The following is a 26,333-nucleotide window of genomic DNA, read 5'->3' on the forward strand; positions in this document are numbered from 1 at the left end:
AGGCGTTGCATTATTAGTTAAGGAGTCAGTTACTGCAGTAAGGAGAGATGATATCTTGGAGGGGGCATCGAATAAAGCTTTGTGGGTAGAGCTTAGGAATAAAAAAGGGGCAGCCACATTGTTCGGTGTTTATTATAGACCCCCAGATTGTCAGCGGGAAATTGAGGAGCAAATATGTGCACAATTTGTGGAGGTGTGTAAAAACAATAACAATAGGGCAATTATATATAAGGTGATTTCAACTTTCCCAACATTAATTGGGATAGACATAGTGTTAAGGGCTTGGATGGAGTGGATTTCTTGAAATGTGTACAGGAGAACTTTTTAGGTCAATACGTAGAGGGTCCAACAAGGAATGGCGCAGTGCTGGACCTAATTCTGGGGAATGAAGCCGGACAGGTGGCTGAGGTGGTGGCGGGCGAGCATTTTAGTGATAGCGTCCACAACATGGTACAGTTTGTTTGTTATGGACAAAGAAATCGAAGTTGCAAAAAAATGTTTTGGATTGGGGGAGAGTGGATTTTAGTAAAATAAGGCAGGATCTGGCCAAGGTAGACTGGGAACAGTTACTTGTGGGAAAATCTATAGAGGAGCAGTGGGGGGGCATTAAAAAAGGAAATGGGTACAGGCTCAACATGTTCCCTCTAGGGTGATAGGATGGAGTAACAAGCCCAGAGAACCATGGATGACCAGAGATATTCAGGATACAGTGAGAAGGAAAAGAGAGGTTTTTAGCAGGTACAAGGGAAGCAAATCAGCAGAGGCATTAGTGGAGTACAGACAGTGCAGGGTGGAGCTTAAGAAAGCAATTAGGAGAGCAAAGAGAGGATGTGAGAAAGCTCTGGCTGGTAAAAGTAGGGAAAATCCCAAGATATTCTATAAGTATATCAATGGGAAGTGAATAACCAGGGAAAGAGTAGGGCCCATAAGGGACCAAGGGGGCAATCTATGGGTGGAGCCAGAGGACATTGCTAGAGTGTTGAATGAATACTTCACACCCATCTTCACCCAAGAGAATGAGGATGAAGGTATTGAACTCTGGGGGAGAGAGACTACGAAGATTTTGAGCAAATTGATATAGGGAGTGACAAGGTATTGGAGGTGTTGGCAGGCTTAAAGTGGACAAATCTCCAGGTCCAGATGATTTGTGTCCCAGACTGCTGAGGGAGGCAAGGGAGGAGATTGCAGGGGCTCTGACCCAAATTTTAAATTTCACTCTGGCCACGGGGGAGGTGCCAGAGGACTGGAGAACAGCTAATGTGGTTCTGCTATTTAAGAAGGGTTGTAGCGATAAACCAGGGAACTGCAGGCCAGTGAGTCTCATGTCAGTGGTAGGGAAACTATTAGAGAAAGTTCTGAAGGAGTATCTATCTCCACTTGGACCAAGTGCTGGTAAATGGGATTAGGTAGGTAGGTCAGGTGTTTCTCACGTGTCGGTGCAGACTCGATGGGCCGAAGGGCCTCTTCCGCACTGTGATTCTGTGTGATTCATTTTAATATGGACAGATGTAATCCACCTGGGCCAGGGATCTTATGCACAAGTTTGGTTTATTAATTATCATCTTCCTTCAGCTTAAACATCTATCCTTTTGATTTCCCCTTCTAATGTAATTTCCACCTTGTTTATGTTCCTGGCAAATAGCTGGCAAAGACTTATTCAATATCCTTATTTCACTGCCCTTGCTCTTTTCCAACTTTTAGAACTGAAGCAGTCTTATTGAAGAAGTTAATTAACAAATCACATCCAAGCAGACATCCAGTATAAACAATAAGTTAATGTCGTCTCCTGACGCTATTCGGACCTTCCCCAGTTCAACTTGAGTTAAAATTTGAGGCCTCTAACAATATGTGCATTCGCATAAGTAGCATTACAGTCTATGAACACAAAACAGATTGTATTTTGAATAGCCTGACAAAGAAAACCTATTGAATCTTTCTATAGCATTAAGTAGAGACATAGAAGATTCATTGACTGAAAATTATTTGCGCTCTCCTAATTTAAAGCCAGATGTTCAGAATTCTGTTATACAATATTCTGGTAGATTTATTTTGTCTAAAATCTAGTTGTTTAAAATATTACTTCTGGTACTTTCTGTAGAATACAGTTCCAACAAAGAGGAAAAGTATTAAATCGGGGCGGGGGGGAACGTAAGCAATTTTTACAGAAAAAATATAATCAAAGTAATTTAACTCTTGAAACTGATTTCTGTTCTAGCACCAGACTGGTGAAATGCTGTTTGCCTATGCCAGCATTAAGGTCTTGTATGTTTGGAAAATCTTAAAGCAGTTTTTAGTGGGCAGAGATATGCATCTCAAACTGCCTGTAATTGAGTATTTAATTGACAGTCATTTCCAGATCATGGGATTAGCTGGTATCTGAAGAGAAAATGACCAATCAGCTCAGTAGGAATTTTTAGACTTTGTGTACAAAGAGTTTATGGGTCATATAATTTACTTTCTAAAATCCACCTAACTTTCTGGATCTTGCCAATTAGCTTCACTTTTAGGTATAATCCTCTTTTCATTCACTTTCTTTAGCCTTGACTTAGTGGTAGTGCCTTTTGCTTCTGAGTCAGCGTCTTTTGCTTCTGAGTCAGAAGGTTGTGTTCAAGCCCCACTCCAGAGACTCGTGCACATAACCTAGGCTAATGTTTTTACAACACAAAACAAAAACAGAATTACCTGGAAAAACTCAGCAAGTCTGGCAGCATCGGCGGAGAAGAGTTGGAAATGCTGTCTTTTGAATGAGATGTTTAATCGGGGTCCCATCTGCCTCCTCAAGTGGATGTAAAGATCCCATGCCATGGCTCTCTTTATTGCTACGGCTTGCTCCCTCGCCATTTTGTATTGGTTGTTTTCATGCGTGCTTAAGCTTTTTATTAGAATTGATCCGATTGCTTTGCTCATGACTTGAAGTGGTCAATGTATCAAATCACTTCTTTGATGTGTTGCGATTATGTGTTAGATGTTAGAGCCAATCAAGCACAACTATGAAGCATACTGGGCATATGTAGTGTGACACTTAAATCCAAGCAATTCTAGATGTATTCTTTTAGAAAGGCAGGAACATTGTACCATGTCAAGTAGAATTAGTGTACTTACTTTTAAGGCTAGTACGTACATTTGCTGTAGATTTTCGAAATAAGTGCTCAAGTTAATTATAGGTCAAGCTACAGATCAGACCCTTGTCTTTGATGGATCAATTAACATTTCATGGATCAAGTGGCGCCAAGACCCTCCTTGGAGGTAGACGAAACCCACGGGATTTTAAGATGGCTTTGAATCTGCAAGAAAGGAAACCAGGCAAAAGAGGCAGAGTTGTAAATAATAATAACTTGGGAGTCCTGCCTCCATTCCTGTCCCCTCTTGCACTACTAACGAGGCTGGGCAAAAGACGTATCCTTAATCAAAAATAAGGCCAGGGCCTAACCATATGAGATGATTCCTGTTCAACTTTGTTATTTTAATACACTCGTACTCTGGCCAGAATGTATGCTGGAAGGATTAAGAGATTTTGGCCCCATCCTTTTTATTGCACAGTTTACTGACTAGCCTACAAATACTACTTTTGTAAATCAGATCTGCTGTGGTTAAATATTCTGCTGTTCTAATGGTTTGCAAATGTAGACCATTTTCTCAAGACTGGCCTTTTAACAAGACCGAACAAGTCTTTTAACTAACTGCTTGCGGTAATTATTTTTGCAGAGATAAGAATCAGACATCTTTTTAAAAAAAAGAACTAGCAATAGTTGTACAGCTAGTTATTGCTTTCTGCTGCAATTCTATCACTGAACTATCTATACTATCGTGTCTCAATCTCTTGGGGATCAGAGGAATGATGCTCTTCCTTTGTTCTAAACTGGTATTCTTCCTCAGCCCTGTAGAGAGCTGACACAGCTTTTTGTTAAATGTAAGGAACCCCATGACAGTGTTGTAGATTGATAACTTGGCAAACATGTTTGTGCTCCAGGCTTACTGTGTGGTTTTTGGCACTTTTTCAACAATGATGCTTAACTGTTGACATCAACTGTTTTTGTTTCTCATCTGTTAGCTGAAATTAATTCTTGTAACTTCTGTTTTCATCAAGTGCAGTTGTTTTGGTATCTGCATTTACACTTGCATTTTTCTAAATCAGCCTGCTTTATCAGCGGAAAAGTCTTGCATGTGAGATGTTTTTACTCTTGTCTAATTTAATGTATTTTCATAGTCATTGTGATTAGGTTTCAATAAAAGATGTACCATTTTATGTAGTCAATATTATTTACCTGCTGTGTTACAAGTAATTATTTGCTTATCTTTATTGTTATTCCAATAATATTGTTGCACAACAGAATGTCTAGATCAGAATTACAGCTACATAGACCATTTAGTGCTTAGTTTATTGGTCCTGTGTTGCAAACAAATATACTTGTATGGGACTTGTATGAAGTATTTCCCTCTGTCAAAGTAACTAACTAGTTTTTGGAGCGGATGAGCTTAAAAGAAGTTACCTTTGTCCTTCAGTTAAGAGGACCAGATTCCAACCGCCTCTGACCAGTTACTTGAGCAGTTTTACTTTTGGACAAAACATCAAGTTAAGGAAGTTCTGGTTTTTCCTTTCGGTTCCATTAAATATTTAGGTGAAATAATTAAATGTGTGAAGTTGGTAGATGAAAGGGGGTGCAATTTTAAAATTGAAAGAAGTGATTTTTAACCCCAGCAACCCCTTCCCCTTCTCACCATACCACTTGATCTTATTTCTTTCATTCTGTAAAATGCATTGGATTATCTTATTGGCTGCATAAATCCTGCATCATAATTTATTCTATAATTCCTTTGAGTCAAAAGCTCTTCCTAGCTTCTTGTGTGTAACTTTTTTTTAAGAAGTTATGGTTATTGAATAGTTTATATTGTGAGAATGGATTTGTAAAATTTTTGGGGGAAATAGCATTATTCTCTGCAATTTCCTGCTGCCCTAACGCCTTCCCCAAACCCAGCCTCAGAGTTTCAAAGCAAGACATCCACCCTCAGCCACTTTATTGAACAAGTGCTCATTCTCATTCTCATTGATTGCCACCTCCATCTCAATTCATCTTGCTTTTGCTCCTGATTTTTTTTGCTATCCTATTCTTGCATAACCTCCTTTTGTCCATATAAATTCTCCTGACCATGTTCATGGCTTTAAAATTGCCATCTCGTTGAGCTCATGGAAATAGAGGGGCCGGTTTACAGATGAAGCTATCTCCAGCCTCCTCTTCATACCGTTAACCAGTGAATTTCACTTCCCTTTTTAGTCCCACTTCAGTGCCCAAGACACTCATAAATACACTATCGAGGTTCTAACTGTCTAGCCATTGGCCCTCTGTTTGCTACCATATTTATGTAGCTATTGATCTACTCAATCATTTAGGAAGGTCTTATTCAAACCCCCTCTGGCTGTTCCATCTGGTGTAGCCTTGATTGTTGCTCCCTCAAGTTTAAAGAGTACCGATTTGAATATATATGGTGAATTACCAATGATTACCAGATTTGGCAGGACCATATAAAGCACAGAGCAGGACCACAGCTCTGAAGAAGTCATACGGACTCGAAATGCTAACTCTATTTTTCTTGCCACAGATGCTGTCAGACCTGTTGCGTTTTTCAGCATTTTCTGTTTTTATTTCGGATTTCCAGCATTTGCAGTATCTTGCTTTTATCCACATAAAGCAGTGTTGTCCTCACTACTTTTGTCAGAACTATTCACTGCTTCAGGATAATCGTGGAGAGCAACATAAACAAACATAAGAAGTAGGAGGAGAATCTAACCATCGTCCCTTGATGGCATTACCATCACTGAATCCCCCGCTGTCAACATCCTGGGGGTTACCATTGAACAGAAACTGAGCTGGACTAGCCATATAAATACTGTGGCTACAAGCATAGGTCAGAGACTAGGAATCCTCCAAGTAACTCACCACCTGACTCCCCAAAGCCTGTCCACCATCTACAAGGCACAAGTCAGGAGTGTGATGGAATACTCTCCACTTACCTGGATGAGTGCAGCTCCCACAACACAAGAAGCTTGACACAATCCAGGGCAAAGCATCCCTCTTGATTGGCACCACACCCACAAATGTTCACTCCCTCCACCACTGATGCACAGTGGCAGCAGCGTGTACCATCTACTAGATGCACTGCAGGAATTCACCAAGGCTCCTTAGACAGCAGCTTCCAAACCTGCGACCACTACCATCTAGAAGGACAAGGGCAGCAGATAGATGGGAACACCACCACCTGGAAGTTCCCCTCCAAGTCACTCACCACCCTGACTTGGAAGTATATCGCCGTCCCTTCACAGTCACTGGGTAGAAATCCTGGAATTCTCTTCCTAACAGCACTGTTGGTGTACCTGCACCACATGGACTGCAGCGGTTCAAGAAGGCAGCTCACCACCACCTTAAGCACAATTAGGGATGGGTAATAAATGCTGGCCCAGCCAGCAAAGCCCACATCCCATGAATGAATACATAAGTGGATTCGGCCATTTGGCCCTTTTGAGCTTGCTCTGCCCCAGGTTTGCTTCCACACCCAACCATCTCTTAAACGCCTTTCTCCTATCCCCTCTTTCCTCCTCCCTCTACATGCTCCTCCAGTCGCTGCAAGGAGCTCATGGACTTCCTTATAACTCATGGTGAGGCTATCTATTCTGTTAACACTACCTTTTTTTTCTTTCCCCACATGAAGGGCTGTCTGTTTTGGCCTTGAATCTGCATCCTTCTGTTTTTTTTTCCTTTTAGCTCTCCATCTGACCTTTCTGACCTCATGTCCTAATGGCTCTTGGATAATAGAGATGTAGACAGTAATAGAACAACATGGATCGGGTTAATCAGAGCAGTAGCAGAATTTTTGCAGCTGACCTGATCTGTAGGTTTAAGGCTGCTGTGTGTTATGCAAATGCAAATTTAACTTGTATTTGCCAGACACATGATCCTTAATCCATAATATCCGAAAGTAACAAATCACTGTCTAATTGCTATCTTTCAGTTGTGTAAGAAAATAGTTTAAACAGGTTATATTTGACTGAATATGGAAGTGCATTCCATGTTTAGAACATGCTAGGGGCTCTGCAATTGGAACATGAAGCAGGATGTGCCATTGCAATGAACTATTGGACTGCAGGGTGAGATGGTTAGATTTAGAAGGTAGCAGGTTTCTCACTAAATTGTAATCGGATTTATGGCCACCTTATCTACATGGTTGGACAAAGGTTGATTGCAGGAAGATGTGTGATAGGATGACGGGTACTTAACTAATAAAAAATTGCATGGGTACCATAGTGTTTATTCAGCAAAAAAAGGAACACTGCCTCAAACATGAAATCCATTCTTTTATGTAATAGTTTATATGACATCTGGGAGCCAAAGGGAAGTTGTTGCTGAAACAGGATGCTCAGTGCCAAAAGCAGTGAGAAGGAAAGGTGTAAAGAGAGGAGATCAACACCTAGGTTGGAAATTGTGGTGATTCCTGCCTAGAAGGAAGTTGTTAGGTTGGCCTCATTTCCAGAATAATAACTACTGCACCTTCCAAGTTAAGGTCTCCGCATTGTAAAATGTAAAGAAATGCCCTCTTGCTGTTATGTTGATGTTGCGTGCTTTTGCTGGCATATATGAACTCCTTTTTAAAGATTAAATTGTTTAAAATACATATATTTATAGTCATGTCTGATTCAGAAGTTCTGAATGCAAATTATATTTGAAGACAATGGTACATGATTATCCATTTTGGCTTGCCTGCTGGTCTCTTGACCCATTGCCATTAGATTGCTGGTAACAGTATGTTGATAAAGGGGTAGAGTTTGCGTTTCTTTCACATTGTGCCAGTTTTATGAAGTGTGTTTTGTTTCTGAGTTTCTGCACAAACTCATTTGCATATCACAATGTAAAATTTGCCATGAACTAGTGCAATCAGGCAGCATTTTAAAATGTAATTACTATAAATTGTGATTTAAAGAAAAAATCCTTGACACGTTGAATGGGAACCTGGCACAGTTTGATTAATACAGATGAAAATGGGATTATCACAAAAATTTTTTTTAACAGGTTCATCAATACAGGTGACTTTTAAATTATTGAAAATGACTTTGAAATTATATACAGAACCAGCTGCCATTAACATTGGGGTATAGTGGTTAGTTTCTTAGTAAATGTAAAAATTACATTCGGAAGCTTTTGAACAGTGCTGGTTAGCATCCTTGTGCCTAAAAGAATTGACTTGAACTTTGGACCCTCGGAGGCAGCAAACGAGTTCAGTTTGCAGAAATTCCCAATGGTGTTTAATTCACCATGGGGTCGTGGCCAGTTTTGTGTTCCGGAACAGCTTCTTGCACAATGCTTTTTTTAAAGTAGCGCAAAAGATCATGTTATGACGTGGCAGATGTGTGCCAGTGTTATGATCGAGCAGTTGGTAAAGGTGAGTTATTTAAAAATTCCAGAGGGAAACTTTAAACAACTGTCATAACCTATAATTTTAAGTGGTATTTTTGAGATGCAATTCTAAATTCAGGAATCAGACCACCAGTTCTTGAGAGGTTTTATATTAAACTAAATGAAACATTTTATTAAGTTACAGCACATTAAACACACTCATACATGGCTACAAATTAATACTATCATAACTTTTAACAAATTCCCAAACTAATCTCCATTAAGGCAACAGCAACGCATAGACTTAACCAGACACTAGGGAAAGCATTTTCACCTTACAAGTTCAAAATGAGGTTCTTCTCACTTTAGTTCCTGTGGAGACAGTTGTAGGCTTGCAGCTGCTTCGATCTTACATTGCCTCTGCCTTGCGCGCACACAGCTGCTATCCTTATACCTCGCACAGCTCATTGAATGTAAATTCACATTGCATCTCCAGCCACTTCTGACAATAAAACCCCTTTCATAGTAGCAATTTTATTAGTAATATAAACATATTGCTTGGTCTCTGCTAGCTAGGTGCCAGATTTCACCCCACTTGAATGCTCTATTCAAAAAATGCAAATGCATCCTACCTCTCTCTTGCATCTCAAAACTAGTACACATCAAAGCACCCCGACTAGCTGGCTTTAATCCAATTAAGATACACCCACAGATTAAACATATTTTCCAATAATATATACATTAGTAGCTTCATGACAGCCAGGCAGACCAAATCCATGAGGAAAACTTGATCGTGCTATCACAACCGTTTTGCAATTTGTATTTATTATGAGATGTGTGCACTGAATTCATAAGTTGAGTCCACCAAGATCTGTACAGATTTGAAAGAATAAATTAAATCTTGTCAAGCACATGCATAAGACTACAATTACTACTTTAATAACTCCTAAAATTCCTAATTAACCTGATTCCCAGTTACACTCCCTTTTAAGGCAACAGTCCACAATAGATTTTAGATTTAAAATAAACTCAGCAAGTTAAGACACTATCCTGGACAGTGGAATTTCAAATGGCTTTTCTCCAGCTTCAGTTTCGTTAGATGATAGACTTATGCACAAATGCTGAAGGCTTCATTTAAGGCTATTTCTCACACACACACACGCACACACACAACCGTTGGACCTTCCATGGCCTTCTGACACACAACCTTTCATTTTCCTTTATATATGTTTCTCTCTTTAATATGTAAATTCTATTGTTCCATATGTCTTTGGAACTGTGTCTTCCTCATAATATAAAAACTTTCATGTTGCCACTATATATTGTCAGTAACATTTGGGGGAAAAATAAACACATTCCTTAGCCTTGCTTATCTGGCTAGTTGTAAACAGACTAACATCCTACTGAAACCCAGATATCCCTTCACTTATCTAAAAATGCAAATTCTCTTCATACCTTAAATGCTAAGCCAGCACCCATGTTTATTCATTAGCATGTCAAGCATCGAGGTTCTTTTGATTTAAAGCTTGTAGTCTGCTTGACTACAGACTTAATTAAATCTCACACACCCAACTATACTTACACCCATAAACCTACTTCATAATAAACCAGAAAAATATTATGGGAAAAAAAAAGTTAATTTCATGACAATCGCTGAAACCCTAGCAGTATTGGATATAATTTACGCTTAAAATTCTGCAACCTTTTGCAGTGGTTTGTCTAATTTCGGGCAAATTGCAGCAAAAAAGTCCTGAGTGCAAACTCTATCTCAAGTAGTTTAAAATAGGCTGTATGGCCTCCTCAGGATATAAATGAACATGAATTTCACAAACATCTTCAACCTTGCCGTCTTGTGGCATCTCTTTTTTTCAATTGTCTCAATTGCAGATGAGGCCATCTGATCAGTTCCTGTTATGTCTGAACACTCTATCCTTTTCCTGCTTCTGACCCCAGTTCATTCTGATGCATTACTGGATAAAATCAGCTGTAAGTCACTTACAACAGCAACAATTTCCAACTCTCAACTGTCGAGCCTGTGAGCTGCCAAATGACCACAGTGCTTGACCTGCAACTATTGATCTGCTCAATTACGCTCTACAGCCCTGGACCCTACTCCAGATCAAGGAGAGAAGCCTGAACTTTTTTCCTATAAGATTGTTGTAGGTCTGGATGATCAGATTTTGCTGGAGGCTGACATGCTCCTTTGTTATTGGAGGAGTGTGAAGGAAACTTTACAGTGCATATAGGCGCTTCCAGGGCTAGATGCTGGCACCACTACTGTTTTAATCAATGATTTTGATTCAAAAATGCAAAGTGTTGATTTTTTAAATTAGGAAGAGCAGTAGAATTAGAAAGTTAGGTCAGAAGCTACAGTCTAAATGGCACAAATTATACAAGTAGTAAGAATGATGCAGATGAAATTACCTAAAGTGGTGCACAATACACTTGCAGTAGAGCTTTACACAGTTGGTCATGTTGAGAGTGCAAACATTGAATGGAAACGCTGTTGTTTCATTTAGCTTATTTTGTTGTCAAAATAGAGCATTGGGGGAGTCGATGGCATAGTGGTATTGTCGCTGGACTAGTAATCCAGAGACCCAGGATAATGCTCTCACCATGGCAGATGGTGGAATTTGAATAAAATTCTGATTGATAAAAATCTGGAATTAAAAGTCTAATGATGACCATGGAACCATTGTTGTAAAAACCCATCTGGCTCACTAATGTCTGAAGGAAATATGTCATCCTTACCTGGTCTGGCCTACATGTGACTCCAGACCCACAGCAATGTGGTTGATTCTTAAATGCCCTCTGAAATGACCTAACATGTCACTCAGTTGTAACAAACCACTATAAAGTCACAAAAAACGATGGAAACCAGACGGACCACCCGGCATCGACCTAGGCATCGGAAACGGCAATGGCAATTGCAGCCCTGTCGACCCTGCAATGTACTCCTTACTAACATCTGGGGGTTAGTGCCAAAATTGGGAGAGCTGTATCTCAGACTAGTCAAGCAACAGCCTGACATAGTCATCCTCACGGAATATGCCTTGGAGGTAATGTCCCAGACACCACCATCATTATCCCTCGGTATGTCCTGTCCCACCGCCACGACAGACCCAGCAGAAGTGGTGGCATAGCGGTAGACGGTCGGGAGGGAGTTGCCCTGGGAGTCCTCAATATCGACTCCAGACCCCATGAAGTCTCACGGCATCAGGTCAAACATGGGCAAGGAAACCTCCTGCTGATTACCACATACTGCCGTCCCTCAGCTGATGAATCAGTGCTCCTCCATGTTGAACATCATTTGGAGGAAGCACTGATGGTGGCAAGGGTGCAGAGTGTACTCTGGGTGGGGGACTTCAATATCCATCACCAAGAGTGGCTCAGTAGCACCTCAGCTGGCCAAGTCCTAAATGACATAGCTGCTAGACTGGAACTGCGGCAGATGGTGAGGGAACCTACAAGAGGGAAAAGCATACTTGAGCAACCTACCTGTTGCATCAGTCCATCACAGAATCGGTAGGGGTGACCACCGCACAGTCGTTGCGGAGACAAAGTCCCGCCTTCACGTTGAGGATACCCTCCATCGTGTTGTGTAGCACTACCACTGTGCTAATTGGGATAGATTTAGAACAGATCTAACAACTCGAGACTGGGCATCCATGAGGCGCTGTGAGCCATCAGCAGAATTGCATTCAAGCACAGTCAGTACCATCATGGCCTGGCATATCTCCCCCAATCTACCATTACCATCAAGCCAGGGGATCAACCCTGGTTCAATGAACAGTGCAGGAGGACATGCCAGGACCAGCATCAGGCATACCTAAAAATGAGGTGTCAACCTGGTGAAGCCAGAACACAGGACTACTTGCATACAAACAGCATAAGCAGCAATTGATAGAGCTAATCGATCCCACAATCAACGGATCAAATGTAAGCTCTGCAGTCCTGCCACATCCAGTCATGAGTGGTGGTGGATGATTTAAACAACTCACTGGAGGGGGAGGCTCCACAAATATACCCACTTTCAATGATAGAGGAGCCTAGCACATCAGTGCAAAAGATAAGGCTGAATCTTTTGCAGCAATCTTCAGCCAGAAGTCCTGATTGGATGATCCATCTAGGCCTCCTCTGGAGGACCCTAGTATCACAGATGCCAATTTTCAGTCAATTTGATTAACTCCATGTGATTTCAAGAAACGGCTAAAAGCACTAAATACTGCAAAAGTTACAGGCCCTGACAATATTCCGGCAATAGTACTGAAGACTTGTGCTCCAGAACTTGCCGTGCCCCTATCCAAGCTGTTCTAGTACAGCTACAAAACTGGCATCTACCCAGCTATGTGGAAAATTGTTCAGATATGTCCTGCACACATAAAGTAGAACAGATCCAACCTGGCCAATTATGGCCTCATCAGTCTACTCTTGATCATCCGTAAAGTAATAGAAGGGGTCATCAACAGTGCTATCAAGCGGCACTTGCTTACCAATAACCTCACTGGCGCTGAGTTTGGGTTCCGCCACGGCCATCAGCTCCTGACCTCATTACAGCCTTTGTCCAAACATGGACAAAAGAGCTGAACTCGTGAGGTGAGAGTGACTGCACTTGACATCAAGGCCACATTTGACACTCTGGCATCAATGAGCCCTAGCAAAACAGGAGTCAGTGGAAATCGGGGGAACTCTTGCTCTCGCCGCTGATTGGAGTCATACCTAGCACAAAGGAAGATGGCTGTGGTTGTTGGTCAGTTATCTTGGCTCCAGGGCATCACTGCAGGAGTTCCTCAGGGTAGTGTCTTTGGCCCAACCACCTTTAGCTGCTTCATCAATGACCTTCCATCATAAAGTCAGAAGTGGGCATGTTCGCTGATTGCACAATGTTCAGCACCATTCATGACGACTCAGATACTGAAGCAGTCCATGTCCAAATGCAGCAAGACCTGGACAATATCCAGGCTTGGGCTGACAAGGGGCAAGTAATATTTGCGCCACACAAATGGCAGGCGATGACCATCTCCAACAAGTGGGAATCCAACCATCGCCCCTTGATGTTCAATGGCATTACCCCATTATCAACATCCTGGGGGTTACCATTGACCAGAAACTGAATTGGACTAGCCATATAAATACTGTGGCTACAAGAGCAGGTCAGAGGAATCGTGTGACAAATAGCTCGCCTACTGACTCTCCACAGCCTGTCCACCATCTACAAGGCACAAGCCAGGAGTGTGATGGATTACTCCCCACTTGCCTGGATGAGTGCAGCTCTCACAGCTCTCAAGAAGCTTGACACCATCCAGGACAAAGCAGCCCGCTTGATTGGCACCACATTCACTCCCTCCTCCACCAACGCACAGTAGCAGCAGTGTGTACCATCTACAAGATGCACTGCAGGAATTCGCTAAAGGCTCCTCCGACAATACCACCTTCCAAACCCGCGACCACTACCATCTACCATGGGAACACCACCACCTGGAAGTTCCCCTCCAAGTCACTCACCATCCTGACTTGGAAATATATCGCTGTTCCTTCACTGTTGCTGGGTCAAAATCCTGGAACTCCCTCCCTAACAACACTGTGGGTGTACCTACACCACATGGACTGCAGCGGCTCAAGGAGGCAGCTCACCATAAACTTATTAAGGGCAGCTAGGAATGGGCAATAAATGCTGGCCCAGCAAGGGAAACCCACATCCCGTGAATGAATAAAAAAAATTAGGCCCCACAGCCTGTTCTGTCTTTTGAGATCATGACTGATCTGTGACCTAATTCCATATACCCGCCTTTGCCCTATATCCTTTAATAGATTCTGTGAATGAAAGGTATTGAACTCGGATTCAAAATTAACAAATGATCTATCATCAATTGCTGTTTGCGGGAGAGAGTTCCACACTTCTACCATCCTTTGAGAGTACGAGTGTTTCCTAAGTTCACTCCTGAAAGGTCTGGCTCTAATTTTAAGGCTATGCCTCCTAGTTCTGATTTCCCAACCAGCAGAAATAGTTTCCCTGTCAATACCCAATCTGTTTCCCTTAATATCTTAAACGTTGATCAAATCAACCTTTAACCATATAAATTTCAAGGAATACCACCTTAGTTTGTATATTTTTTCCTCCTATAATTTAACCCTTGAAGGGCAGGTATCGTTCTGATAAATCTACAATACACTCCCTTTAAGGCCATTATATCCTTCCCACGGTGTAATTCCCAGAAATGCTCTTCGTACTCTGTGTATTTTAACCAAGTCTTTGAATAGCTGAAGCATAACTTCTATTCCCTTAGTCCCCTAGATATAAAGGCCAGCATTCGGTTAGCCTTTTTGATTTATGTTCTATACCTGTTCATGACATTTCAATGAACTATGTATCTGCACCCCTAAGTCTCTTTGGACCTCCCACTGTTTCTAGCTTTTCACTAGTTGGAAAATAGCGCTTTATCCTTTTTTGGATCCCAAGTGTAGTGTTGCATTACTTAATCACACACGAGGCGTTTCAGTTCCTATCTTGATGGCTAAGGGCTCTAATGAGTGAAGTGTGCTTTAACAAAAGTCGTCGTCATATTCATAAATGCTATGAAAATTAACTCTTTCACTTCATTTTAAGATGTACAGATTGCTGTAATCACAGAATTTGCTTCCTGGAGCATCAGCTGGAAAGTGTTGGACACAAATCCATTTGTTACTCTACTGCAAATACCATCCAATTTGAGTCCATTTGCAATGCAACCAATGTGTGATAAGGTTGACCCTAATAGCTTTGCAATTAATGTCAAACTAGCCTTTTGCAAATAGTTTGTCTGAGATTGAATAGTTTGTGTCATGTCTCTAAAACATGAAAGGGATCATAAACTATTTAGATCAAACCTTCCTTTTTTGCTTATTTAAAAAATGAATTTTCCTGAACCAAAAGATGGCTGCCAAAGGTCACTTGATTCACAAGTTGGTTACAGTTTCTGGAAATTTCGAACAGCATTTACAGAACTAAAGCACAACCCTCATACTTGTGGAACCTAACACCTTTCATTGAGGGCACACTACAATCAACAAAACCAGGAACGAGCAGACAATCCATCTCCCTAGCCTGATCCTGCAACAAAGAGCCATTAAAACTCAGAGGTGCTAATAGCTGCCATCTATCTTCTAAGGTGAACAATCGATTTTGACCAGAGGCTTGGAAACTGCTCGTTAGCCTACAACTGACTCATTCATAGGCACCATCACATGACTTAAGATAAAAGCAAAAAACTGCGGATGCTTGAAATCCAAAACAAAAACAAAAATACCTGGAAAATCTCGGCAGGTCTGGCAGCATCTGTGGAGAAGAACACAGTTAACGTTTCGAGTCCGAATGACCCTTCAACAGAACTAAGTAAAAATAGAAGAGAGGTGAAATATAAGCTGGTTTGGGGGGTGGGGGTGGGGGGCAAGTAGAGCTGGATAGAGGGCCACATGACTTAAGCTCCTGGCCTTTGAAAAGTTTTAATATTGCATGTCTAGATTCGCAACTCAGTCTGCCATTTAACCTCCAGCCTGCAAACATCAAAGCAGGACTCCAGGCTGACCAATGGCCTGCATCAAGTCTCAGCCTCCTTGAAGCCTTTTTCTCTGAAAGATTCCTGCCAATGCCTGCTGAACAGACCAAATCTTTGTTTATCAAACTCATTTTGCTGCGTCACCATCAACTTTAAAGGAATTCTATATCTCCTCCTTTCAGTTAGCTGAACCTGTCTGAACTGTAGCTCTTCAATGAAGGAACCCCCTAACTTTCAGGACTCTGTCAATCACATGAATCCATATTTGTGCTGCTTTTTATTTTTAAATTATTCATAGGAAAGAGGAGTTTTTATAACTTATCTTTGTGTGTGTGTGTGTGTATGAAGTTGTGAACATTCCCTGCGTTTGAATGTATGAGTAAACTATACTTCTGATTTAACCCTAAAGAGAGTTTACAGCAAGCCACTTTAAAAATTGACCTCACAAACAGAGTTTGAGGAAACACACCACAGCCTATTTCAAAAATTAAAATGTCTGTTTATGGACAGACGGCAAAAGATAAAGGAGTTCAGGTTTGCCTGCCTTGTCTGTCTGTAACAATAGGCATAATGAAATATTACAATATTTTTAAAGTGTACCTGGTTTTAACTCTGAAACAACAATGAAAACCTGTTAAATAAAATAAAAAATAAAAACACTCAAATGACGAAATAGATTTGTTGTGGGGTGGGCAGTTGAGAGATGACTTTTTTCTCTCTTTAATTTTTTAATAAGGGGCTTGTACATGGACAATAAAAATCCAAAAATCACTGATTCTTCTGTCTTAATTTTTCTCCCATACCTTGCCATTTGTACCCCTAATTAATTTAAAAAAAATATATCTCTCAACCCTTTTTTTAAATAATGGCTTCTCCTTTAATAATGGCTTCTCCTTTCACCATACTTGCAATCCATCATATTCCTTCTTCTTATTGTAAAGTGCTTCCTGCACATGAGGAGCTCTCGAAAAATGTAAGTTGTTGGTTCTGATGAATTATAAACCATCCATGAATCGTAAGGTTGTAAATTCAATCCGCATTTCAGGACTTCAATACAAAATCTGTATGGTGTTCTAGTGCAGCACTGTTGCCTTTTAACTGAGATATCAAGGCCTTTTATGTCCTTTTTTAGCTAGACTTAAAAGATCCCATGACACTAGACAAAAAATTGGGAATTCTCCCACATGTCCTGACCAACATTTATCTGACATCACCATTGTGATTTGTGATATCTTGCTGTGCACATTTTGACTTCTCTGAAGTGCATAGTTGTGTTTCACGTTTCAGTCATGACTTTTTGAAGAATTCTGCAAACTTGCATCTCTTGCTACCAAAATGTGTGATACAAACTATAGAGCACAGATTAAAACTTGTTGCATAGTTTAGTTCTGACCAGTTCAGTAACTGGTTAACCTTCAGCTGCAAAATCATAAATCCTCCACTGTCAACGCCCAACACTTCCCTGTATAAATATGGTGAATTCTCCCTACTCACTTGTACTGTCTTTTATTAATCAGAGGATTGCACTTTGTTTCAATATAATTGTTTTTGGACAAAAGCGGAGTGAGGGTTTGGACAGATTTAGTGAGTAGGCAAGAGCATTGCAGATGGAATATAATGTGGAAAAACGGGAGGCTATCCACGTAGCTGGAACAGATGTGCAGTGTATTTCTTAAATGGTAAAAGATTAGAAGTGTAGATGTACAAAGGGACTGAGTGCCCTTGTCTATAAGTCACTAAACATGCCGATGCAGCCAACAATTAAGAAGGCTAATGGTATGTTTGCCTTTATTGCAAGATGATTTGAGCACAGGAGTAGTGAAGCCCGAAGAATGAGAGGTGATCTCATTGAAACCTACAAAATGCTTAAAGGGATAGACAGGGTAGATGCAGGTAAGATGTTTCCCCTGGTTGGGGAGCCTAGAACCAGGGGACACAATTTGAAAGTAAGGGGCAAGCCACTTGGGACTGAGATGAGGAGAATTTATTTACTCAGGGTTGTGAATCTTTAGAATTCTCCACCCCAGAGGGCCATGGAAGCTCAGTCATTGAGTATGTTTAAAGTAGAGATTGACAGATTGACAATGACTTAAAGGGATATGGGGATAGTGTAGGGAATAAGGCATTGAAGTGGATGATCAGCCACGATCATATTAAATGGTGGAGCGGGATTGATAGGCTGAAAAGCCACTCCTGTTCCTATGTCCTTTGTTGACCTATCTTGGTTCTATTAAGGTCCAAAAACGTGAGTTGTATTTCTTAATATTTGATGAAGGGAGGAAACGTTTTGAAAACCTGAAGGAGGCACAAAAAGAGGGGAAGTGCTTTTAATGAGGTGTGTTCTTCCTTCCCAAGACATTTGTAGATTTAATTTTTTTTTCTCCTTTTTAAGAGTGCCTATTTTCAATTTCTGACTTTTAGTCCTGACATACACTAAGTTCAGCTTTAACATGGTCCTTCTGGACTGCACTATGGCAGGAAAAGGGAACTTAGGTCTTGTCTATCTTTAAATATTACGCTTCAGGCATAAATGATATGTGTCCGAACAATTCCTCTTTGTGCTCAAGGCTACATAGGTGTACATAGCTGAGTTTTCTCCAGCTTGTATTCAAGACCTGAGCTGCATGTTGGGCTTGTGGCAAAAAGCAAAAATAGCTACAGGGGTAGTGGTCACTGGTCTAAGGAAATCAGCATCACTGTGGATAGCATCTTTGTTTAATCCCCTCACTTGGAATTAATAGTTATGCTGAGTGAGCCTGTGCCTGAATATCTAGAACACTAAAGGCAGCTGACAAGCTGTCCTCCAAGTCTTTTCATTGCACTGAAGGCAGTGTTGCACATTGGACCAGCAATTGTTAGGAGGTGTCAATTGGAGACTGGATATGAAACGAGCAGTCAGTGCCTATCAAAATCAATTGGAAGAGAAACTTTATTTGTGAAGTATAGTCTGTCCTTTTTGTTACCATAAGAGTGGTTGCAGTGTACTTTTGGATTTTGTGACGAGTCCTGCTGGGTACTAAGGTGTTCTTGAGATCCTGGTTCCTACTGCCTGCTAAGTATTGAGTGTCAGCTTCTTCCATTTAATGCTGCACTTAGATGAATGCAGAAAAGCTTTTTTGGTGCTGAAAAATATAATGGAGCTCTGGCTGATTGTCAGGTTGTCCAATGGATCTTACGACATTTGAAGTAACTACTGGCGATGGTAATGTTAGATGATGCACAGAAGGAATCAAAGTAAATTCTTTGACAGATACATAAATCATCAATTAAATCTTACTTTGGCCTTTTTCTTCTCCAGCATCTCTCTCCTCAATTATAAAATTCTCACAAGACCAAAGCGCTGCAGATGTTGGAAATCTGAAATAAAAAAACAAGAAATGCTGAAAATACGCAGCAGGTCCAGTAGCATCTGGATAGAGTGTGAACTGGGTTCTGGCAAAGGGTCACTGAAACATTAGCGTTGCTTCTCTGCACAGATTCTGCCAGACCTGTTGAGTATTTCCACCATTTTGTTTTCATAATATTCTCATCCCTGATGTTGTCTAAAATATATGCTAATGCCTTCCATGGTTTTATTGTCCTATTTATAGAGCGGCATTCATAAATGTCATAAGGTACATTCCTACCCAGTCATAAAGGAGTGTTTGTTATTTTTGCAATATAGTGGTGGTTGGTATTGGATGATGATATCTGACCCCATAAATCTGGTATGGTTTAACGATGCTGTGATTCCAGACCCTTCCTGTATAATATCATTGCATTTTTATATTCCAAATTTTAGTGCACAATTTTTTATCACGGATGCATTTGTTCTTTCTATCAACTGTTTAAGCATCCATACATGTCTTTGCACAAACATCAGCACAAAAATAAATGAATGGAAATTTTACTTTTGAGAGTAATGGTTGGATTCTGGAACTTTTATAAACCAATTGAGTTTTGCTCTTGTTTTATGATACCATTGGAATTCCTTGACTCTTAAGCAGAACATGCTGCTATCAGTCATGTTGGATAAATTACTAAATGTCAAGAATGATGAAAAGTGCAGTGTACGATGCTGTACAATGTTGTGCAACTAAGGCTGACATTTTTGTACAGCCTTTTGTTTCTCAATTTGTGTAATGAAAAATCTGATATGAATCTGGTGATGTGTAATGGCTGCTTAAAACAAAATAATAAATCAGATTTGTACTAAAAGTCAAGTTGGCGCACTAGTAAAAGGGCTTTTCTAGTTAATCACACTGTTCTAAAGGGCCAGATTAGTTTCATTTTTCACACTGCAGGCACTGTTGGAAATACTAGTATGATTATCCCTCCTTTTTACATGTCACTTGTTTTCTTGTGATAGTGTAACATCTTTATTTCCATAATTAGGTCTTGCTGATTTCTAAATTAGTTCCATTGGGTTGATTAAATAATTAGATGATTAATGCAATAAGTACAAATTAGGAATGCCCATAAATGAACCTTGGAGTGGAGCACTCCAATGGCTTAAGCATCCCTTGGCTATGGAGAGATAAACTATACTGGCCAACTGTCACTTTTTCACGCTGATATCACCCCTTTTAAAGCCTGGTTCGTATGTCAGTGTTTGATCGTATATTAACGTACATGCCCCTTCTCTGTCTTGCTTCTATGAAGTGCAGTGCCCAATGCATGAGTAAATGTGTCCCATCCTTTGTGTGTGGACAGTCAGCAAGGGTAGCTGAGTTGTGGTCAGTAGTTGACAATTTGCCATAGCTGGAAAACTTACTAGCTAAACCTGGCACAGCCCTCCGAACTGAAAGCATAACACATTTGTTAGAGTACTGTGGAAGTATTTTGTAGGCATACTCGAGCAGCTGTCTGTACTAGAAATATCCCACGAAAGCATTGAGATGAATTAATTTATATTCTTGAGGGAAGAATGTGGTTAGGATGAAAGATGAAATCAAATTTGTAAATCTTAAATTCTGTTCACTTTTCAGACATTAAAAATCAACTTGGTGTGGTGGGGAGTGCTAATCGTGGTTACCTTTTGAATAGTGCTATAGGGTTTTTAATATTGACTGGAATAGGCCAGTGGGAGTTTGGTCAAAAGGGTCCTCTGATGTTTGGCAGTGGCTCAATGTTGCACCTAATGTCAGCTTAGCCTGTGCATTCAAGAAAAATGAGCTAAGCTTTCCTCAGCCATCCCTTTGTCATCTGCATACTTAACTATTCCAATACTTTCCTGGCCAGCCTTCTATCCTACACCCTTCATAATCTCCAGCTCATTAAAAACTCTGCTCCCTTTATCCTATCCTGGACCAAGTCTCACTTACCTGTCACTTCTGTGGTCGTTGACCTACATTTGGCTTCTGAACCCTCAACGCCTCATGTTTAAAATTCTTATTGTTGTATTGCAATCCCTTTTGTGGCTTTGCATTAACCCTTCATCTGCCTCCTCCAGTCTCTAGCCCCATTCAACCCTAATTCCTTTCTGAACTTTGGGCAGAATTTTCTGCTCCCATCAGTGGTGGGAATCGTGGCGGACTAACTTTGGAGTGATGGATAAAGTCAGTTCCTGCTGGCGGGAAGTTAGCTTAGAATTCTGTTCTCCCAACTTTGGCGGGTTAAAGGTTTCCCCACTGATCTATGTCGGGAACCACATTTACATTAATTTGTATTTCATGAATGCTCACTAAAAGGCCAACTTGCCAGAATTACGTTCTCCCTCCAAATTAAGTGTCCCGCCACTGGATAATTAGAGCAGCCTGTTTCCCAACTGTATATATGTGACGTACACCTGGGGAGCTTCACTTCATCCATGACTTTAAGGCCCGTAGATGTTGCTTTCTCATTCTTGGGGATTTTGCATAACTTCACTTGAGTGCTGTTAGCAAATGCTATCCAAGGCTGGACGAGAGGAAAGAGGCAGGAGGGGGGTTGCGGTTGGGTGGACCGCAGGCTGGACAGGGAAGGCAGACTTACAGGGAAAGGGTGGGGAGAGTGTATGGGGAAGGTCGGGGGGGAGGGGAAAATGTATCTGGGGAAAGTGAGGGTGGGGAGTGTCTTGAAGGGTGGGGTCAGTGTAGATGGTGGGGTCAGTGTAGATGGTGGAGTCCTGTGGAGGAGTGGGGTGGGGGGGATCTGAGGGTGCTGGTGTTAGGATGGAACAGCCACAGTCAGAGAGGGGAATGGGAAACTATAGGGTGGCAGGTCAAGGGTGAGAGCCTGGTAGGTTAAGGGTCACCAGGGGGATAAGACAGATGGCTCGGATAATGGGAGGGCGCTGGGCCAGGGTCGGCATGGGGATGATAACGGGTATTGACTGAGGGGAGGAAAGGTGTATGGAGGTGAATTATGATAGGGACCAGGGTAATGGGGGGAGTTTCAAGGGTGACAGAGGAGAGGATATATTGGCGATGGGGAGTGGGCAGTTGGTGGGTGATGGGGAAGAGTAGAAGATGGTGGAGCGAGCTTGAAAGGTGGCGTGCAGAATTTTTCCCAACTGACCTTGACCACACAGTTGGTCAGTCAGTGAGGTCCCTCGAGGTAGGGGGGAGGGTCTTATAGGGTGGGTGGACTTCAAGGTCAGCACAGGTGGCCGTCTAAAGGGACACTGAATAATTGAGACAACTGGATGTCAAAGAGGCTCAGTTGTGTTCTCCTCTCTATGATGAAGTGCACATTGCAGCAGGTTTGTTTCCAACTCTCTGGTCTCAACATTGAGATCCCAGTAAGGTGTGGAGCTGCTCTTCATTCTGTGCCATTTGCCATTGGCTGCAGTTAGAGGCACGGATGAAAGGAGGGAGGGAGGTGGATGCCTCCAAGGGGCACAGCTGGCAGAGGGCAGCCAACTCGGGGCTCCAAACCTTCATCCTCGGTGAAGGATCATGGCTGACAAGGGATCGTGCAGCTAGTCTTTCTATGCTGCCAAGGCAGTGACCCCTCTATGGAGTTTAGAGGGTGGTGGAGACAAGTGGAAAAGTGTCTGTGAAGCTTCTTGCTCATGGCTCTCATTGCTCTTTGACCAGAGTGATGTCTCCATACGTAGCTACGTATGAATGGGAGGAACACTGATCTCTGGTCCTCCAGGATGTCCTTTACCTGGAAGGGATGGGCTGGGGATGCCATGTCTACACACAGGTCAGGTGAAGGGCTTAGCACCTGTCTGCTGGCTTTGAGATGGAGAGAAACCTGTCAAGAAAATGCTCACTTAATGTATCACTACAGTTTGTTCATACATCTACTGAAATGTTGATGCGGGCTACACAAAACACTGCTTTGGTAATGGCTCTCATCCAGATGGGGAGGGCCCATCATCGGTTGACACAGGACCATGAGGAGTTAGGACCTGAGCAGCAAGAGGCTGGTGAACGTGGATGACTGCAATGGCGAGCATTGGCCAGACAATGGGTGTATCACTGGTGGTGCTCTTATCTAGAGATGATGAAAGGCAATGCTGGTGGTGCCCTTGTATGTCCCGAGATGTGGTTGCTCATTTATCTGAGAGTTTCTCCACTGAGTTGTGGCCACAAGGATTCTGGAGGCAGTGTAGAGCTCCTGGCCTGCAATGAGTGAATGTGTGCTCGGGTGCCTTTTAAATATGGTGCCTGGTCCTTTGATTGCTTGAGGTAACAGTGGGGCAGGCACATGAGATTCACCGAGTTCCTTGCTGATGCATAGTTGAGCTGAAAACCGAAAGATCGCGCATGTTCACCTGCTGCACCACCCAGGGGGAATCATGCTGACTTTCCCATTTGGACTTAGTCACCAGAATGGAAAATTCCAACCTTTGCATCCCTCTAACTTTGCCCTCTTGTGCATCTTCCATTCCCTTCACCCTGCCATTGGCAACCTGCTCAGAGCCACATAGGCCCAAACTGTGGAATTTCTTAACTAAACCCCTCTTTTTTTTTTCTTTCTTAACTGAATTCAAATCTTCAAACTGGCATTCTGAGATTTGAATTTGGTTTAACTGGGTTATTAGTCCATGACTCTGGATCATTAGTCCAGTAGCATCATCCCTACATCAATCTTCACTGTCAAAGCAAATTCCATTTATTAGATCAACCTTAACACACTCTAATTGAAAATTGAATATACCATGAACCTGAAATATACTATCACCAACCCAGTTTTTGCCAATTCCCTTCTTTCAGAGTACTAATGGCAAAAATTAATAAACTGTAATTTTAATCCATTGTATTAGGCCAAAAGCTGTGTTTCACAATCCTCTATTCAAAATTATTATTCGCCTGTGTGTTTCTTTCCTCTTTTGTATGCAATCAGGTGGGATTTGTGGTTCTTACTACCTGCCCATCAGTGATTTGCCAGTAGACGTGTCAATAAAACTGGCTACCTTTCCTTCCCCCTGGATCCTGCCTCCTGCCCATTGCTTCTGGGCTGCTGAAAAGCAAAAGTGCTTCTCTTGGCTAGTGAGTGTGGGCTGAGACGGTTGGCCCAATTGGATCAGTTTGGAGTAGACTGTTAGCCATGACATTTCTTGATCTAGTCTGAAACATGTTGAAATCAGACAATGTGTGGAGCCTTAGCTGTTTTACCTCAAATGCCTGTTTAAGTTCACTTTGATTTAAAACAGATTGAAGCATAATTCAGTCCATGATTAAATTTGGGGAAAAAAAAACCCTGACACATATATCTGCATATTTTATGTCACACTTGCACATGATTGGCCAACATTTAATATTCCTGTAACATTAAATCATGATTGAACAGATGGAAATATCCTAATCCTAAATGGGCAATGGAAGGATGTATGTATGAAAGCAATCCATCAACAATGGGCAATTAGCAAAAGCTGGCAAGAAAAATGAAATTGGCCCAAAGTTTATTTTTTAAAAAAAAACCTCTTCTGCATCTCAGACTGACTCAAATGTCTCATCAAAGCCATGCTAATACTGACACGTGACCATCCATAAACACCCAATTTTCAAATTTAATATCCCTCATAAGGAATGCTAATAGGAATCAATGTTTTGCCATTCTGTAATGCACTGTTTTTTTGGTCCAGCAGCAATTGTGTTTGCTAATAATTATTGAGAATTTACCCTTTTGAGTAGTAAAGGCATTGACACTGCTAGTAACTATGCATAGGATGCTTAAAAATAACTAAGCTATGACGATCAGTGATGCTTGTTCACCAGAATGGAAAAGGTGCTGTGAAGCCTGCTTAGAAATTAAAAGCAGTTTGTCTCAGGACAATGCAATTTTAATTGATCTCAGCAGTCTAAGCATTCCAAATGTGATGTGGAAAACTTTAGGTAATTTGACAATGAACCAGTAATCCTATCCAGTGAGGGCTGGATGATATCAGTTTCGAAATTTGGCAGGAATTCATTAGGAGACTGGGAGAGCCCCTGTGAAATTTCAGAGTCATTGTTATTGTATTTGAACTAGCTTTGTTGGATTTGTATGATGCTTCATAACTTTATTTACTGCAGAATGTTTTTGAAGGCCATCATGACTTTCAAAAGCAGACAGCACATCTTTCATGCTGTCATTGTTAGTCCACCTCTGTACAAAAGAATGTGCCAGTGGATATGAATGCTGCATTGGCCCTGAATCAGCTAACTGCACTGTGCATTGTATTGGCATGTTTTCATTTGTCAATGTAATCAACACTCGTGTTTCTTTTAAACAAGTACCAGACACTGGTTTAGAATGGATTAATAGTGACTTCTAAGTCTTGTCGACTTGTGTTTTTCTTTATATTTATTCGTTCCTGAGATGTTGGCATTGCTGGCTAGACCAGCATTTCTTGCCTATCCTTAATTGCCCTTGAGAAAGTGGTGGTGAGCTTCCTTCTTGAACCACTTCAGCCCATGTGTTGAAGGAACACCCACAGTGCTGTTAGGAAGGGAGTTCCAGGATTTTGACTCAGCGACAGTGAAGGAAGCAGCGATTTACAGTTCCAAGTCAGAATGGTGTGTGACCTGGGGGAACTTGCAGGTGGTGGTGTACCCATGCATCTGCTGCCCTTGGCTTCTAGCTGGAAGATGATGATGAAGGAGCCTTGGTGAGCTGCTGCACTGCATCTTGTAGATGGCACACACTGCTGCTACTGTGCGTCAGTGGTGGAGGGAGTGAATGTTGAAGGGGGTGGATAGGGTGCCAATCAAGTGGGCTGCTTTGTCCTGGTTTTATCTGGCATGAAGACAGAGTGCCATGGTCTAAGCTATTTGCTTTTTGATCTGTTCACATTTTATTCTGTACTGCCAGATTTGAACCTCTTTGTTGATTAGAAAAATAAATTACTTTCACAAATTGTTTTCGTTCAGACTTGCCTACAAATCTTACCACTTATAAAATTAGCATTGAATATTGTCTGATGGTACTATGTAGACACTATAAAATATGGTGCATGCAAATACGTTGTCATTGTAAAGGACTGTGTTAGTTTATGGCCCTGTTCTTTTTGGATCTACAA

General features: G+C 41.5%; 1 protein-coding gene across 1 annotated transcript in view; it reads left to right on the forward strand.

The window, feature by feature from the left end:
- The window catches only part of me1 (malic enzyme 1, NADP(+)-dependent, cytosolic), a 493,779-nt gene that overhangs the window by 184,389 nt on the left and 283,057 nt on the right, over window positions 1–26,333 (forward strand). The window lies entirely within an intron of this gene.

This window comes from Cetorhinus maximus, chromosome 5 (assembly GCF_964194155.1).
Source record: "Cetorhinus maximus chromosome 5, sCetMax3.hap1.1, whole genome shotgun sequence".
Taxonomy (NCBI): Eukaryota; Metazoa; Chordata; class Chondrichthyes; order Lamniformes; family Cetorhinidae; genus Cetorhinus; species Cetorhinus maximus.